The 7,421-nt window shown below is 35.5% G+C and overlaps 1 protein-coding gene across 4 annotated transcripts in view; it reads right to left on the bottom strand.

Moving 5' to 3' along the window:
- KCNQ5 (potassium voltage-gated channel subfamily Q member 5) overlaps positions 1-7,421 on the bottom strand; it is a 476,049-nt gene that overhangs the window by 205,285 nt on the left and 263,343 nt on the right. The window lies entirely within an intron of this gene.

The following is a 7,421-nucleotide window of genomic DNA, read 5'->3' as shown; positions in this document are numbered from 1 at the left end:
TTTTTTTTTTAAAGATTTTATTTATTTATTTGACAGAGAGAGACACAGCGAGAGAGGGAACACAAGCAGGGGGAGTGGGAGAGGGAGAAGCAGGCTCCCCGCAGAGCAGGGAGCCCGATGCGGGGCTCGATCCCAGGACCCTGGGATCATGACCTGAGCTGAAGGCAGTCGCTTAACCAACTGAGCCACCCAGGCGCCCAAAATCTTTAAAATTCTTAACATAATACCTTCTGCTCAGAATTCTGTCCAATCTGAGCACCTAATGGTGATTTTCATTTAACATACTCTAAAACATGTTGGCCTTTAAAAATTTAGATTTTTTCCCTTCTTGCTGCTTTATTGAGAATAAATGACACTCAGAAATCATGACTGCTTTTGTTTTTTCAAGCTTAAACCTGTTTTAGAGCAATATAATTAATTTGTGTTTCATATAAACCTTAGTGAATTGACAGACTTATATTCTTAGTTACCAGAAACGTTATACATTCGTTCATGAGAATTTTCAAGAAACGTCTTCCAGACATTTTTAGAACACTTTTAGTGTAAAATAAAGTACAGAAAGGCTGGTGATGCTAACAAATAAACCATAAAGGAAATGGATTCCTTAAAGAAATAATAATATAAAAAGCGAAATTTAAAAATCCTATTAAATTTTATACCACATGTAACTTATATTTAATGCAGGATATAGACGTGTTTTAAACTCTTTGATATGATGTAGGATGGGGCATCCAAACACGGTAATTCCTAAGTCTATGTAGGTCTTAAGATGCCAATCATGAGGCACACATGAAAATAAGTTATAAAAGTCAAACAGGGAAATTGGTAAAGAAAGAATAGCAGCTTTCTTTTACTCTCTTTAAAATTTGTTTTTAAATGAGAACTATGTAAGCATCTATTATAGTTTTAAATTTAGTTTTTATTTTTATCAAAGTGATATGTGCATATAATTGAGAGAGTCACACAGTTACTTCCTCCCAAGCCAACTGCTTTCAGATCTAACTGAATTAAAACAAATCTAAATAAGATGTCTATCTGCTGCCTCTTGGTTATTCAGGCATTATCTATTGACTTCCTCTTAGGAAGATAAAGATAAGGCTTTTTTTCTCCTCATCTCCCTGCCACCCTCACTACACACACACACTTTTTTCTGTGCCCAAGCTCTCACTCTCCCAAGAGAGTTGGTACATATTTTTGGTAGGATCCATGTTCAGTGTTTCTATTATTAAGACCATACAATCCCTATCCTCAGCTGATCTCAGTGAGGAGAGTAAAAACTGACTGAGAGTTCTGTTGAGCTGGGTGGGCTTTAGCATTGGATGATCCAGCTGGGTCTTTTCATCAGGAACTATCCCCCTCCTGTCCCCCTCATTTCTATGGAGTCGGGGTTTTTGTTCCTGGCTATAGAAATTCCTCAGAGAACAGCTCTTCTAGGGCTTGGGGGGTGTAATCCTCTTTGTCATTGTTTTGCGTGTCAGCTGGGAGAAAGCTACCCATAATATGTTACCTTTCATTTTACCTGCCTGTTCTCAGTATAGTATTCCCCCCTCAACTGTGCGGGGACCACAGTCTGGAAGCTCTCTGTTGCAGTCTCTCTAAAGAATACACCTCCCATTTTTGCCAGAGTTTGGGAGGGTCAATTCCCTGGTTATGTGGAGTCTGGGAGGAGCTCTGGGGTCTCACTGCCTCTTTGACAAACTTACAAGGAAAGAAGCCTTTGTTTTAGCCCCCATTTCACTTCCACTGCCAGGCGTGCCTAGTGTTGAGAGTCCTGAGCCTTTTGGTTGTAGTTTAAGTCAGGCTTCCCCAGCTGCTAACTTAGAATTTAACTTTCTAGGTTCTGCTAAGTCAATTACCGATTGTCCATATGATTTCCAGGGTTGTTGTCTGTGTTCTCGATTTGATTTCCGGTGTCCTAATGAGGTATGACCTTTAAAAAAAACTGTTATAGTCATTTTATTGGGATTTCAGAAAGGAATCTGTGGCAAAAGCGTGCTTCAATTCACCATCTCTATCCAGAGATTCTGAAGTTTGACTCTTAACAAAAGTGATTTAAATAGTATTTAAGAAAAATAATGTTTTTTTTTTTTTTTTTAAATGAGATAGTGTAGTAGTAGCTCTTTCTCACATTATATTCTCCAACGTGGTATAGATTCAGGGGAACAAACTGCTAAAATTAAAAAAGGTAAACTTTTGTCTTAATAAAAGATGCATTGGGGCGCCTGGGTGGCTCAGTCATTAAGCGTCTGCCTTCGGCTCAGGTCATGATCCCAGGGTCCTGGGATCAAGCCCCGCGTCGGGCTCCCTGCTCCGCGGGAAGCCTGCTTCTCCCTCTCCCACTCCCCCTGCTTGTGTTCCCTCTCTCTCTGTGTCTCTCTCTGTCAAATAAATAAATAAAATCTTAAAAAATAATAAAAGATGTATTATATTATTTAAAAAGTGCTATTTGTCTGTAAGAATCATCTCTCTAAACACAAACATTAGTATCCAACTAAAAGTGGCCATAAAGGACATCAGGCATGACATAGTTTGTCTATTTCCGTATAAGGACCAGGTATATGTCTGATCGTATGAAAGTACACATTCTGTCACAATAAAAGTAAAGCACAGTCAATAATGATCCAATTAACGACACAGAGCAGAAAATGGAAACAAACATAAAGGTTCACGACTCTATTACTTAACTAAGGATGACTAAAGAGTGATTAAAATTGGAATTATACGATCATCACTCCCCAAGTGTCTTTTCTAATGTATTAAGACACAGGACAGCTTGAGACAGCAAATTTAATTTAAACAAGTAAACCAATGTTTTTTTCGTTTATTGCCTTCAATCACTTCCACAGCTGGTGTGAACATTTGTTAAGTTTCAAATGAACAGAAGACAAAGTGTGTTGCAGTAATTAACTTATAAAAGCAATTAATGTAAGCAACATATGTATGAACATTATTACATAGTAGTGCATATGGTTAATTAAAGTTTAACATAAATTAGATCTATTTAACCTTATTTCAAGGATCGTTGGCACAGGTTTTTTGCAAAATGCCCATATGTCTTAACTAAAGTGATTAACTGCATTATATTAATGACCTCAAAAAATTAGCTGAAGCCTTGTGATTTATTACTTAGTTAACAACAAACATGGCTCAAACGCTCTGTTTATTTTCAAAATGATTTAGAAAGCCAAGACTGGCTAAAATACACTAAAGCCAAATCATATATCAGTCTTCTGGAAATAACTGATATATTCCAAATTTTAAAAAAACTTTCCTTTGTAAATTTTAAGGTTATAAAACATACCATAGTTGCTCTTCTCAGATGAACTTGAGTTGCCTTGAACAAACTGAGGTCTTTTTCTCTTTATTTACTTCATTTATGAAAGACTCAATGAATTTATGCTCAGTGCAGCAAATGTGTGTTCAGCTGCTACTTTACATAAGGAACTCTGTTCAAATCTGTGATACCAAGGAAAATTTTTTTCTTATTATATATCACCTCTTTGTAAAGATGACTTGAGATAGCTTATCAAAATTGTCATTTGGCTAAGTAGATCAACAGAGAATAACAAAATCAAATATAAGACCAGGAGGAGAGCCCAAGTAGTTACCAGTTACTATAAATATGCATCAAATCTACACCAAATTTTCTAAGATTTGTGGGAAGAAAACCCAAAACAAGTTAAATGATACAGGCTTCATCTAGATAAAAATGAGTAAAATGTAGTCCCTGCTCTTGGTATTTCCTGTCACGAGGCTGTGTCTAATATTAACAACTACCAAATGATTTTCTTGATGTTCCATATTAATTTTATTAACATTTACACTTAACAAATTGTACAGACTTCAAATTAACCTGGATGAACGAACAGTTTTAATGTTCTGGATTGTGAATATTCTTATCCTGGGCCATTTTCCTCTACCCTATTAAATATCTGTTCCAATCTATTACATATTTTTTTCAATCTATCGTATTCTATACATTCCATTCAGTACAACCAAAGGTTTGTAAATGGGCAGCTTTGCAGTTTAAAATCTCATGAAACACATGGAGTTGATTTTGTAATTCCAAAAGATAAGATTCTTAATTAATATATTTTAGATATCAATAAATAAGAGACTATGCCACAGATTTCCTTGCGCCCAGATAAGTGAGAGTGAATTTTCTGGCACTTTATGTGCCTGTGGGAGGCTTAGGAGGAGTGGGTAGTTCACACTGCCCATTTGGTCTTACTCCACTAAACTTTATATTCTCTTTCCTTTGGTTAATGGACACAAGCTTTCAGCCCTCTGCTCCTCATCCACATCAATGAGGCATTTTTTTTTTTTTAAAGATTTTATTTATTTATTTGACAGGGAGAGACACAGTGAGAGAGGGAACACAAGCAAGGGGAGTGGGAAAGGGAGAAGCAGGCTTCCCGCAGAGCAGGGAGCCCGATGCGGGGCTCGATCCCAGGACCCTGGGACCATGACCTGAGCCGAAGGCAGAAGCTTAACGACTGAGCCACCCAGGCGCCACCGATGAGGCATTTGATTAATGATCACTCTCATCTCAATTTTATAAATACAGAAGAAAACTTAGTCTCAGCACTGTATTTTATAATTCAAATACATCAGTTCTTTGGGAGGTTAACGGACTTGTTTATGGCTTTACAACTAGTTAATTATTCTCAGTTATGAGTAAGCATTTATGAGGCTAGGGTTTTAAAATATCACTTGCATAACTGATTAATTATATAATCATAATGATCGTCCTAAATTCATACACGTGATCCTCCTACACTCCCATATACATGATTCAGGATTGGGAGCTGGCCTTAGGATGTTTTGTGAGTCTTGGAATGCAACGACCAAGCCTTATTGATCTTTATGTTTCCAACACATAGCGAAGTGTTGGGCACAGAATGTTTAATAAATACGGGTTGATAGAATGAAGAAATTAATGAATGTAAAATCAAAAGCATATTAGCATCTGCAGAGTAGAGAAATGCGTTGGGGAAATTAGCAGTTTATTTTAATGTCTAATTTCCATACAGTTAGAATTATTTTTCTTCATAGATACATAGTAGACATACACTGAAGAATACTCTATATCTGTAACTATATTATCTACCCATGGATTTCTTTTTTTTAAATTGAGGCTTATTTGAAAATAAAATGAAGATTTTTCATGCCACCACAGATCTGAAAAATACGGGGCCCTTTGTTTACTTTCTCTTATTAAAATTAAGTGAATTTTTTTTCATAAATTTATGGAATGAGGTGGTTAAAAGCTAATAGAAAATTAATTAATATTAAGATTTTTCCTTTGTAGAAAGGATATGGATATAAATATAGCCCATAGAGCAATTATGAAGGATACTATGTGGAATCTCTAAGATTTCTCAGAGTTTTTTGGAATGGGTTCTTTCAGTTGCATATGGTTCTCACACCATTAGGTGTTCAGGCATATTTTGGAACATCCTCTTTCCTAAATTCTATGAAGCATCCAATAAAATATTTGCCCAGTGTAACATTCTAAAAAAGCAAAGTTGTATTTCTTATTTAGCCAGTTAAATAAGAATATCACAAACTAAGAACTTTGCAACCTTTTGTATACCTAAGGATTTGACACATGTTTAAGAGATTAACAGGAAGGATTTGGTTTCTTCTTAGGTAACTTTACCTGTCTGTATTTAATAGAAACAAAAATTTTGTTGCTTAACGAATCCTAAATGGTACACATTTTTTTTAACAGGTAATTTTTCTATCCTTCCTTCTATTCATATACTTATTCCCTGGACTACGTTTTTCAAAGGTCATATTTTTTTTTTCCTCCAGTGCTGGAATGGGAATGAATATTTGTTGAATACGTGTTGTGGCCAGGAACAGTTTCTAGAGATTTGTAAGTCCAGAATTACCATTTGCAAAAATAAGTAGGAAAAAAAAACACTTGCAATGGTCACTTATAAATGACTAAATAAATGTCAATATACTTAATTAAAACAATACAAACTGATAAATGCAAAGCAATCCTAGGTAGAAAATTCAGTTTATGATAGCAATAAAGTATGCCACGTTAAAGAAAAGCACAGAATATGACTAAGTCGGCATTCATGCTATTTACACTATCATCTTTAAATATTTTCTTCCCCAATAGGAAGAAATTACCCAGATTATCCTCTCTCTCTCCCCATTTTTTTTCACTTCTGAATACTGAAATGATTGTACACATTTTGAGGCACTGAATTTATTTGAAATTCTTATTGTGCTAGTTTCATTGTCACCTACATCGGGCTTAAAATCATTGTAGAAATGTCTAGGCTCTCCAGAGTCATAGGAGACACATGAAAAAATAAGTTATAAAATACGAGATGACTTGCTTCTGATTTGTACTATAAACAAATTAAACAGTTTTCCAAAATGAGATATGAACAAGTCATATTTTCTGAAAAAAGATTTAAGCTTGTCATAGCTGAAATATTTGAGAAGCTCAGTGGGACTTAGGCCAGGGATATTTGCCACATACTAAAACTACAGAATTCTAGGTTGTAAAAGTTTTAGCATTTCCACATGGCTAATAAAGAACCACTAAGTACTACTGAAACTACTATAAAATTTCCTGCTGTGAGACCAAAGTTAGCCAGTTTTGTAGAATTTAATTCCTTGTGTCAATGTTTTGTGAGGCTTCAATTTTTATTTTTTAAATGAAGCCTCTGAGTCTGGACTCTTATCTAAACATTTACCAAGTAGTTAAAATGATTTGTTGAACTTAAAAGATAAGAAGTTGCTATGGTAATGAGAAACTTGTTGGAGCATATCATTTGTCCCTACATGTTTTTAATAAAAATACAAGCCTTATTTTTCCCTTAAAAATGTTACATGAAGAGGACTCTGAATTTTCACAGTTAGAGGCATTCCTCCCCACTTCCCAAATAATTAAATTGAAAATTCTAAGGAACCTTAGGGTTGTTGGCACCTCTTAGATATTGCTTATTGCCTTTTAATATAATTTGAGGCTTAGGGAGTCATTAGGTACCACTGCTTACATAACTAGCTACATGATCAGAAGTAATAATTATAGTTAAAAATAAACGGACTTTCAGAAACCAGAATATAATGCCAGAGAGAAGAGAGGAAAGTGGAAAGAAATGATGCCTCAGCAAACACTATGAACAGATGTTTCCCATAAACAAAGTAAGCATGTTAGTTTTTAACACAGTGCAACTTTTCATGAGCTGATAATTTCTTGCAGCAGTAATATTAATTAATCTTTCTCTATCCAGTTCTGTGTCCCAAACCAATAAAATTCCATGAGGCGGAGCTGTTTATCATCTTCCCTGGCAGTGAATGGAATGAATGAATGCGGCTCCCTGAAGGCAAAAGAGCGAGCAAGCAAACACCCCATCTCCGCTTTCAGTCTCCACCTCCTGCCTGCAGAGGAC

This window comes from Leptonychotes weddellii, chromosome 8, assembly GCF_054177405.1.
Source record: "Leptonychotes weddellii isolate Sample4059 chromosome 8, ASM5417740v2, whole genome shotgun sequence".
Taxonomy (NCBI): domain Eukaryota; kingdom Metazoa; phylum Chordata; class Mammalia; order Carnivora; family Phocidae; genus Leptonychotes; species Leptonychotes weddellii.
The sequence above is the reverse complement of the archived record's forward strand: the minus strand, read 5'-3'. Positions and strand labels throughout refer to the sequence as shown.